The sequence below is a fragment of the Aythya ferina genome (assembly GCF_964211825.1).
Source record: "Aythya ferina genome assembly, chromosome: 3".
Classification (NCBI taxonomy): Eukaryota; Metazoa; Chordata; class Aves; order Anseriformes; family Anatidae; genus Aythya; species Aythya ferina.
In genome coordinates, this window is record NC_140298.1 from 59,391,067 (window position 1) to 59,403,038 (window position 11,972).

Below are 11,972 nucleotides of genomic sequence, written 5' to 3' on the forward strand. Positions count from 1 at the left end.
GCTCAGGTCAGTGGGGATGTTGTAGACCCACATCACAAGACCTACACTGCATCCTGAAGTGATGTGGATTTCAAAAGTACTCTCCTTTTCAACCCAAAGTAGACCAAATCTTGTTTTCACCAGAGCCTCACAAACCTAATTTAGCACAGCAGAGCAAACTGCAGCACGGACACGGGAGTGAGCATCTTGGGCAGAGGACAGGGTGGAGAGGCAGAAGAAAACCTAAGGGACCTGCCCTGCTCCCAGGGAGCGCCTGCGGCTCCCACTGCCTGGCCCTGCTGGGTCCTGACACTTGCTTTATCTCAAGGAAGAGACAGTAGGAAGCAGTAGGAAGTGTTATTTTTCCTTTTTTTTTTTTTTTTTTCTCTCCTAGTGATTAGACTTAATTGTTTGCAAGGTAGCCCTCCTTGCTCTCTCAGCTCTATTTTTGTAGCAAACAATCCAAATGAAGAAAAAAAGATCATTTTTCATGTCGAAGTTCATTAAGCAAATTTGATTCAGCTCTCCTTCCCCTCGCCCCACCCCCCCAAAAATAAATAAATAAATAAATAAATAAATAAAAGGAAAGGAGCAATGTAATTCAGGAGCCAGTTTTTTTCCTATACTTCAGTAACATCTTTAATGAGCTGACCTGTGAGAAATTATTTTTGTACACCTTTTGGTTCCCTTAGTGAAAAGTTTTCAGCAATGTCTCACCTCAGCATTGTCTTATGTCTTGGCTCAGCTACACAGCAGCACAACAAAACCTTTATTATGTCCTTACCAGTGCAGGCATATTTTAGCCTAAGTGACGTTATGCTGTTCTTCCACCAAAGCACTTGAAAAGGAAAGGCTGGGGCAAAAGATACTCAAAGGTGGTATTGGGAGCTTAGAGTCACATTAAGGAGTTTTCGAGTGATTGGTGTTGCCCTGCTGTGAAAGGGATGAGACACAATACAAGATTTTTGTAATAAACAGACCCAAATAGATGGGGTTTAATGATAATGTGCAGTGTGTGATGATTCACGGGTTACCCTGGAGGACATTGCTGTTACAAGCCTTCCTCTGGGTCCTTTTCTTTCTGCATCCTGCCTTTATGTGACTTAAAGCTTTGTGCTCAGCCATTTCCAGCCTGAGCAGATTACAGACAGGTTTTTCTCAACTCCTGACAAAAAGCCCTGTGTTACCAGTGCAGACAACATCCTTGCACAACCACGTTTTCCCTGTCCTCACACATAGCCCGATACCAAAGCTGGCGTGGCTTTATGCAAAGGCCAGGCTAAAGGAGAGGAAAATAATAGAAATTATAAAGGCTGTTTCTTCTGAAACATAGGAAGGTTAATCTGTCTGCTCCAGTCTCTTACGGAATGTCTCCCGTTAGCAGCTAGTAAATCTCCGATTTGGGACTCAGATGCTTCTCACATGAAAATGGCATATGCCACTGAACCTTCAGATGCCTCAGCACCTGCAGATATTTTAAACTCATAAGCACTTGCAAAAAGTCATGTCCAGATGGTATCAGACTTAAACATAGTCTCTCTCTCATGCCGGGACTTGATTATCTGCTGTCTTGCTCTTTATATTGCTTGTACTGCTTGTACCTTCTAATTTATACCTCTGTAAAACATTGCCATTTGGGTAAGGTGACACTACACGCACACCTGTAAGTGGCTGCATGGGATATGAAGCAGGAGAAAATTAGGTCTTTGTATCCCATCTGTCCTGCAGGAGGAAAAAACAATCTAGAGAGAAAAGGAGAATAGGAATTGCCAGCCAACTAGGACAGCAGGAGATAAACAAAACTATTATTCTCCCATCACTCAAGGAAGCAGAAAAAAGCAATCTGTAGTGGACTCAGACACTTCATTTACGACGGCTTTTCACAGATCCCAAGATGTAAGTATTTCATGTAAGAAAGTCCATTAAAATGTTTTCAGGAGTTTTCTTCCTGAAAGCATATGAACCATCGTGATCCCCCTGCCTTCAGCAGAGTGCTAGGTCACTCTCAGAGGCAGCAGTGATTCATTCTCTAGCATGCTTACATGGCACTTAATCAGTCTTTATCTGTGGACAGCAAGCACAGCAATGCCTATTCCAATATAGCTGAAACACTAGGCATCTGCCTCATGCACCTGAAAAACTGGTAGGGAGCTAATTTCTTCTCTCAGCACAAGAGAGAATAGTCCCAGTGCCTCTATCGAGCTGCAAGAGAAGTACTGGAAAGATTCTGAGTAAGAAACTGATCTGCCAGCTGCCTGTGCTGTTTGCATGGGGAGGGAGGAGAGCAAAGGAAGGGGACAAGACAGACTCTCGTGAGGCTGAGCTGCTGGGAAAAGCTCGGGTCTGTGACCCTCTCACATGCCTAATTGGTCTTTTTTACCAGTATCTGTAGTACTCATGCAGCAGTTCTCATTTATGGTGTTTGTACATATTTCAGATGTACATAGATACAGTTTATAATCTAATTATATACACAAATGCTATACCGGCCCCTAAACAGAACTGGCTCAATGTACTGTCACCCACCAATGTGTGACAGCTATGGCCCTTAATGCTGTTTCACCTCAAAATACTTTCTTGTTTCCTCCCTGCCCACCAAATATACCAACATTTTAAGTCTTCAGGATAAACACATAAACCGTAATACTCTTTATGAAGGACATAGATTAATAAATAAATAAATAAATAAATAAATAAATAAATAAATAAATTGCACAAGCTTATAACTGTCAACTTTTCCAAAATGTAAGCTTTGAAGCCATCCTGGGAGAAGTTCTGATAGTGAAAAAAAAAAAAAAAAAAAAAAAAAAAAAGACTCAACTGTGTTACGGTGTTCACAAATCTATTGATTGCTATGAAACATTAATACTTCATGCATCTATGTATCTTTTATATTGTCTAGAGGCTGCTCTTTATGGTCAGTTAAAGAAAACATTGGTTATCTCCAGGATGCTCTCCACATTGCCGCAGAACCTTTTTAAAAGCTGACAAGTTTCTTTGTCAGAGCATGGAGTATCAGAGAGCTGTAGAAGTTGTAGACACATTCAGAATACCAAAATACTGAAAACAAACAAACAAAAAAAACTTCAGTAACAAAATGTTATGATCTAAGCAATGCTATCTGGTGAACAGATTTAGTCAGGCTCCCAAGAAAGTCCAGAAGTGGAAGGGAGAAACTCATAAGGGATAGGGATGATTTAAAAAGTTCAGCATTAGCCTGACTCTGCTTGCATGGAAATCACTGCCTTGCAGAGGAACAATGCGTGGCAGATGTCTGGGTTTTCTGTTTGTTTATTTTTTGTTTTTGAAAGCAGCACCTGTAATCCTTTCTTATTCATTGCCTTTTTTTCCTAGAGGAAAGTTTTATTGTGGGGCAAGTAGATATATTTTAGTTGATACAAATGCCAACACAGGTCTGATCTTTCTATCTCTGGAGAGATACTACCCAATGGCATGCAGCCCATTTCATGGGACACAGCTAGGAACTGAAATGTAACATATGGAGCAGTTTGAAATTTAGTCAAACAACTTCTGTAATTTTAAATCCATTCTGACCTAGCAGAGTTATTTCCTTTCCATAATTAAGTCAATCGAAACTGTAATAGCAGCTGTATCTGATATTGAAGAAATGCTACATTAGCAAAAATGAACATGATAAGAACTACCTCATCAAAAATGAAAAATATTCAAAGTTATTAATATTTCAGTAAGAAACAGGTGAACAAGGTATCTTATTTTACATGCTTACAGAAAAAAAAAAAAAAAAAAAAAAAAAAAAAAAAAAAAAGAGAGAGAGAAAACTGCAATCCATTCCTATAAAAGTAGTTGGTCCCATAATACACAGTCCAAGCAATCTGGCATGCATCAGAAATGAAAACAGCTGTAGCAGGTCAATAGGGAACAAACAGTATAGAAAACAAAAGAAGACAGTGTAAGTGATGTATTTTAATAAAATGAGAAGTTCTGGTTGATTTAAAAACTACAGAATGAGACCACTTCACTGATTGCCAAGGCTCTCTGACAGTGCATGAAACAGCCCAGCATAGCTTGTAGATGGGAAAACAACATTTCCATGTTTCACAACAAGTCCAGTTTCAGGCAGGCAAATGTCACTGCCAGTGAGAAAGTGTGTACTGCAAAAAGGCACCTGTGTAGTGGCTGAGGCTACTGGCTAAGATACCCATATTGCAAAGGCTTTCTACTACAGACCTCCTCTCTTCCACATACAATCGAGGTGTATGTGGACCCATTCTCCTTTAAAATAAGGGGGCTTTATCCATGAGAAAGTAGGTTTGTACCAATCCAAAAATATAAATGAGTCTGATTGTGCAAATATAAGACAGGACTGTTTTCCCGAACCAGAAACATTTTATTCCTGCAGGTAGACAAGCCAACCACGGAGATGTAGAAAGTCAATAGTGGTCTTAACTAAAAATTCTCCTCACAAAATTCACTTGACATTTTTGCTTAAAAAATAGTTTCAGCCTTTAGCAAACATAATGCAAACACAGAAAAGATGGTTTGTTCAGATCTTCCCCAAACTTTGAGGTAATGTTATTTTTTCAATTAATTGAATGAAAAACTAGTTCTCTTCCCCATCCAACTAAAGATCTGCACTATACACAATTACGATTTACCTAGCCATGACTAGATCTCTTGCCTTCTGAAGTTCAACAGAATGTTGAATGTTGAACGTTGTCTGACCTTCTCACACAATCAGTATTGCTTTCTACAAATTATTTTTATTTTGAGATTAAATGATTTAAACACTTTTTTTTTTTTTTTTTTTTTTTTTTTTTCTGTCTCAGAGTTGAAGCTGCCAAAAAATAAGTCCAGGATACATTCTCCCCATTCATGTTTCACTATTAAAGACATTGCCTAAACAATGAATAAACCTTCTTGGAGACTACATTTGGCAAGGTAAAGCATGAGATTTAGTAAGTGTAACCCAATTTATATATTTTTTTCTTCATTATAGGCTGAATAGTAAAATTTAAGCAACAACAAAAAATGCTAGTTCTGTTTTTTCCCTATTCCCAAAGGAGATATTTTGATATTATACATAGCATATTAATTTCTTAAGTAGTGCTATTCTAGTCATCAGGAAAGTGCAACCAGTATAAATCAGCCTTGTAGAGATGCTGACTGTGAATATCAGGATGGAAGTACCTCTGTAACCTAGAAATAGTTAGAAGTCTTAAAAAGTGCCCTGCCTCAAGAATTTATCTACTTACACTGAATAAATTAAACTCCTGGAACCAAAAGGTTAACATTTGTTAAGGTGAGAGTTTTGTTTGTTTGTTTGTTTGTTTTTCTGTTTTCTGCATGAATTCATATTCACACAAAATCAGGATCTGAAAAAAAAAAAAAAAAAAAGTTTAAAAAAAATAAAAACCTGGGAATTACTTCATCCTGTCTGAATTGAAAAACTATTTAATTCTGAGCCTACAATGTGAATAATTGTGTAATCAGATGAAAACATTTCTACTGAGCTCCTGCTCCCACTAAAAACACCTGCAGTGTCACATTACCTGTGGCATTCATGATTCCACAGTGTTGTCTGTCACATGCACATTTGGTTAAAATGCCAGTTCAAGCTTTTCCTGAGAGATTTTCTACACATGTTTTCCATCTCTACTTACTCACTCATTTTATTCACTTGGTCAACACCTTTAAAAAATAATCACGTGCCATGTCAGACAAGCATACAAGTAGGTAATGTTCCATCAGCAGGCATCACACAGCCAGGGTTTATTTGTCTTTCAGAGAGAATTAGGAGACCACTAATGAGATGCTGAGAGTTATGGCAAAGCACAAAATCTTCAGTGACCCACCTTTTTGGGGGGAACTGTTACTGCTTTACCAAGGCACTAAAGTCTCTGGCTCGTAAAAAGTGTGGTGTATGCTCCAGTAAGGCAGCACCATGCTGTCACTGGAAGGGAGTGTGGTTTTACAAGTACCCATCCCTGAAAATGCCGCTCTTTGTTTAGACTTCAAGATAAAAGCGATTAAAAGAACCTCTGTGTGGGGGTAAATGATAGCACTTAAAGTCAAGCTGTGATCTGGAATACTTCCCCAGGACAAACCACACATACCCAAGTAAAGGAGTCAGCAGAGGCTATGCCTGGCCCTGCGTGGGAAGGAATGGAAGGAACAGCTGAGCACCCTGGTGGGAAGCTAAGAGGCTCTCAGGGCTCTTTTTCCACCACATGGCTGGACTCACAGAGTCTTCATTTCAGAGAACTGCCAGAACTTGATGAAGTATGATACTCAAGACACACAAAGCTCTGATCCCCAATTAATCCTTCTACCAGGAACAACTGATTGAGATCCCAAAGACTGGTGACCATTCTGAACTCAAGGAACAGCATTACAAAGAGAGTGATCCCAAAGTGCTACTTCTCACACGGCCAGGTAAGAAGAGCCTATGTTGCAGTGAAACCACACTTATCAAGCAGTGGGTGGAGGGGTGGCAGGTGTCATTCATTTCTGAAAACAAAAGTCAGAAGCATAAATGAAGCAGCCTGAATCTTTACTGTACATTTCAGTGTAAGGGTAGAGATACCCGAATTGGTTCAAAACAAGTCAACTGAGATACTTAGAGCTCTCAGCGCAGCCCCGAAGATCAGCCTCTGGCAGTGGGCATTGTGTAGTTGGTTTTCCACTGGGTGGCTCCTCTGGGTTTGAGGTCTACAAATGTATTCTTTCCTGAAGGAACAGCACAAGAATACAGGCTTTTGAAGCAGGTCTAGCCAACACCAGAGCTCCTAGCAGCGTCAAATGAAATTTTGTCCAAGGCCACTCTTTTTTCTCCTGCATTTTTCCAGCTATTGAATTTGCTTTTGTTCTCCTGTGAGCCTGAACTGTGACTTGGCAACGTGAGATTGGCAAAGTGGAGGAATTTTTCACACTGATACTGGATGCTGGACAAAATACCAACTGACTGGAGTTTCAGCTGTCATAGCATATAAAAGCTACCTTTATCTTATGTAGAAGCAACAGAAGATTACGTTTTAATACCTTTTTTTTTTTTTTTTTTTTTTTTTGAGTTTCCATTGGAAACACAGTGAAGAACAAATGAATGCATCCTGGTCCTTTTTTTTCCTGCCTCATCTGGTTCTGGCTTGCAGCAGTTGTTTGAAGATACGTGAGTCTGCAGTTTGCCTAAGCATGTTGGAAAGGACGAATTGACTGGAAGGAATAAATGAAATACTGAAAGTGTGAAAAAGTGAGCAGGCTGCTTTTCTGGGACTGTAGAATTGTAGGAAAAAAAAAAAAAAAAAAAAAAAAAAAAAAAAAGTTTACTTGTAGCCTCACTAATGCCAAAGTACTATTCACTAGAATATGAACATATAAATGTAACAAGCCATGTCCCTGTATTTTGTAAATACTAAGAACTGGGTTTTTCACAGTAAAGTTGATAGTAAATGCTGAAAATGTTTGCCATTCAAGACAGCATTGGCAGCCTAATACCTGACCCCGGCTTAAATGAACCCAAGACCTCCCAACCCAGTGTGATCAATCCCCAGTTATGGTAATAACCATCATCAGCAGATTTATATTAAAAACAATAAAACATTTCCAGCACTGAAAACTTCAGTGGGATCTTTTTCTCAGTATGACTTAAAGATGATTTAACCATGTTAACAACTGTTTCCTGGCCATTTTCCCTGGCACCACATTAATTTTAAAATGTCACGTTTATTTACTTGCTATCATCATCCTGAACTTCAGAATAATTTTACCTAGCTGTAAAAGAAACAACTATTGTCAGCTTGGATCTAATTTTGTGCCATAAATCTCTGCAAGCAGGAAAGTCTGAGCAAGAACATCTTTCCTACATTGCCTGCACCACCACCTTTGGAGGCTCAGCCAGGCCAGCACTTGTTACACTGCCAGCTCTGCTGTGTTTTAAGCGATACATCTTTTTTTATTATTTTTTTCAACATGAGATCACAAAAAAAATATTTTAATTCAGCATTTCAAAACATCTTGTACAAGCAGATTTCTCCCAGTTGTGGGAACTCCATGTATGCTCATGTTGCCTTGAGATTAGCAGCAGATGGAAGCTGTTTTTCAGTTCTTTCTTTTACCTTTCTGGGGTATGAGCAGTAGGAAAAGGGACGTGGGGAATGATAGCCCCAGTCTGTACTGTAGACTGTGACTGTTCTGTCCCAAATATCGGTCAGAGCAGTCTCAGTTATTTTCTGCTCTCCTCAATCGTCACAAAAGAAATTGCAGGTACACATGGTTCACCCTAATACTATTCTTTGATGTCTTGCATGTCCATATCACAGTTCCATGGAGGTCATCTGCACCCAAAGAAGGGAGGAGGCTTCAGAAAGCCATTTTACCCATTAGGGCACATTTACCCTGTGAGTATGGCACAAGGAAGTCCTAATAAAACAAAGAAACAACCCAGCAATTTTATCTGCAGCACTTACATGGTGTGTGTTCCCAAGAGTTTACTCAACAATATCAAGCACACACTACGGAGCTGAAATGCATTGATAACCATGTATAGATCAAAATCTAAAGTGAATGGGCTTGGCATTAAGGCATCAGTTGAATTGTAAGAGCTGGAAGTTTTAAATTTATTAATAAATATTTGTTAATAAACATATGCAGGCGAACAAAGAATTTCATAACTACAAATGGTCAAAAAAATAAAATAAAATAAATCTTTCAGAAACATGTTCAAATAGTTTTTCTTGTCGTGTTAGTTACATGGCAGGGAAAGACAGATGAAAAATAATTTTTAAATGTTTTCTGTTTCTCTTCCTGTTCAAAAATTATTATTTTTTTTAAATTATAATTTTGCCCATTATTTTCATGTCTCTCCCTTTATTTGGCTACAGACTGTAATCGAATTCATTAGATACACTGCTACACTTCCATTTTTTTTCATTCTTTTTGATCCTTCCTGAGATCAAAACCTTTCAGAGCTTGAAACTGAAAAAAAATAATAAAAAAAAAAGTTGTAAAATTTTAACTGATTTGCTTTTTTTCTAAACATCCACAATATTAAGTGATTCGTGGAAGAACTCTACAACTCAAAGCAAATGAGTTATAAAGTAGGTATGTGGTTTATTTTGGCACTGGGCACATACGGGATAGCTCCCAAAGGCATGCACACCTTAACGCGGCAACTTGCCTTGGTTATATGCCGTAAAGAGTTACGTATTCATGAACTTTCCCAATATGCCTATACATATGCATAACCTATCCCCACTTCATATTAAAATTAGTTCCAAGAAGTCATTTCCATAAACTCCTCCTGTCTGCACTTGCACAGTGCCTTTTGGTGGTGGTCGCCAGGGGGTCATGGGAATGAGGGCTGATAACTCTTCTTCATCACCACTGGTTGACTTCCTGCCTTTGTGCAGACGCAGATGCTCCTTGGTTCTTGTCCAAACCACAGGGTTGGTTTCAGCTGTTTTTTGAGACAGGTTGTCCATTTTTCACCAAAGAAAGAATTTTCTGTTGGGAAGATCTTTCAAGTAGAAAAAAAATCAGCTAACAGTGCTCATGTTCTGACATTTTTCTAGCTCTGCCCTGGGAAGCACTGAGGAGATCACGTTTGCATGGAATTTACAGTCTTTCTTCAGCAATCTGTGCTGGCACCATAAAAGGCAAAATGCTGAACTAGGTGGACTCTTGCTCCAAATCCAGAGCAAGACTTTGGCTCCTTATCTGTGACTGAAGTTTTTTTCCAGTTTATATTCATGAATAATAAACCTAATGGGGCAGACCTCAAGCCATTTATGACATCAGGCTCATAATTATAACTGAATTTCTAATGTAAAATGCATGTGGTACCCATAAAAGATATTAAAATTGTTCAGTAAGTGCAGTAAAATTAACTTTCAATGGCTAGCTGGTGATGACACACATCAGGTTCATTATTGTATTAAATCCATATAACTACTGTATTTTAAGCAGACAAATTTGGACAGAGAAAGCTGATGTATTTTGATCCTGATATTAGTTTTATCAGAATGAGAGTGACAGAATGGACACATAATAGACTCTACATGGAATTTCTGAGGACATTGTGATTTTTGGCCACAGTGTCACAGCAGTAGACAAAGGGAAAATTGAGGATATGTATTCCTCTCAAAACACTCAGTTACTGCATAACCTTTCTATTTCTCACCATAGTGGACTTAAAGACAAATGGTGGACTTCCACAGGATAAAAAGATTGGACCTAAGGAAGAGGTTCTTAGATTGAAGCAATTGTGAGAAATTGCATACAATTTTTAAGTGTTGACAACCATGATCTAAGGGAAAGAAATTCCCAAACCTGTAAGAAGTGGTCAGGAAAAGTCCAAGATTTACCTATCATACATCAAGACTTACCAACACTCACCAGCTGGTATGGTCTTTAAGACTCTTTCCCAGCATGGCAGAAACACAGGTATGTACTGGTCATGTCTTCACGGGTTTATTCAGTTGAATATAGCACAGAGATTGTATAATTAATTCTGAAGTACTTTTTAAAATTAATTAACATAGAATACCAGTAGCACAGTATGCTAGGAGACAGCTCTGTAATGTAGGCAAGCTTATTTTATACCAGTCATGCAGTTTTCTTTTCTGCATTTTATCCCATCATCCCTACCTTGAATAACTAACTATAAGCAACTCCCTTCTTCACTCAGTTTTACAGTCTGCTTTCTGACAGAGATATCTTCCATGGCCTTTTGCTTGTGCAAGCTTTTTAAAGTTAACTTAGTCTCTCCACATAAGTCAGCATACATCTAGCCTCTGAATCACTTTTACTGCTCTTTTCTTTCTTTCTTCACTCTTTCTTGTAATTTTTCTAGTTGGAGGATGCCAGAATGGAATGCAGTATTTCAGGTGGAGTCGCTGGTGCTGGAGGGAAGGGAAAGTATCATCTTCCTTCCTAGCTGTCTGAATGCACTATACAAATGCAGAGTGAAAAAACAACGCTGTCTTGCTGTCTTCCTGGTCTCATTCCCTTCCAGTTCCTAAATACACATTCCTTTCATAACACAGGCGTAGGAAACCCTAAGATGCGAGGAATTGAGATAAAGCAGGAGAAGGCTGGGAAGGCAAAGCAAAAGAGCTCAGTAGACGAGGAACTTACACACCTCAAGAGCTTAGAGACCTCACAGTGGCCAGAGACAGGTCGCAAAGGATCAATGTTCACAGAGGAAAAGAGGTCGGGAACTGATTCACCAGGCTTTTAAATCCTGCATACTTGCATACAAGTATGATTTTTCAGTCATGCTTGTCACTAAGGGGAGGCGAGTCCTAACTCAGCCAGGCTGCCCTTTGCATTCACCTTGCCAGAGCACAGACAGCAACACAACGCAGAAGATGGTGGGGAATCAAACCCACTGTGTTCCCAAACCTGCTGAGCCTCTTCTATGCCATTTTTTGTTACTGATCACCAGAAAACCAGGGCAAATGGGGGAACTCTGCAGCACCCCACAGCTGTGAAAACGTGGGCCTGCACAGCCATGTTTTCCTGCCCTGTGTTTCTTGCCCACAGGTGGGTAGCGAGCAGGCCCAGAGGAACACTTCGGCCCAGATTTCTTGCAGACTGGGGCTCTGCTTGTCAGAGCCAGGAGAGAACAGAGTTCAGCTCTCCTTTCCTGTCCCCAGCTGCAAATGCCCTAACCTATGCCATCTTCCAGTCTCCTAGATATCTGCAGCAGATGGGAGCTGGAGCCCAGCATTTCGACCCAACCAGGTGCCTCCCTCACATACTGTAACTGTGACAAAGTTGGCCCAAGAAATGGGATTTTGAGCTCTCAGTGTCTGCTGAGAGTGCTTGTGTGCAGCAAGGCAGTCACTGCAGTGCAGAGGGGCACTGATCCAGCAGACAACCTGCTCTGCCCACATCCCAGGTGGACATGACCAATACACCAACATGCCAGCTGAAGCCCACTCATATACACCATAACGAAAAAAAAAATACCGTTCTTAAATACATATAGCAATATATCAAAGGAAGTTAGAAAG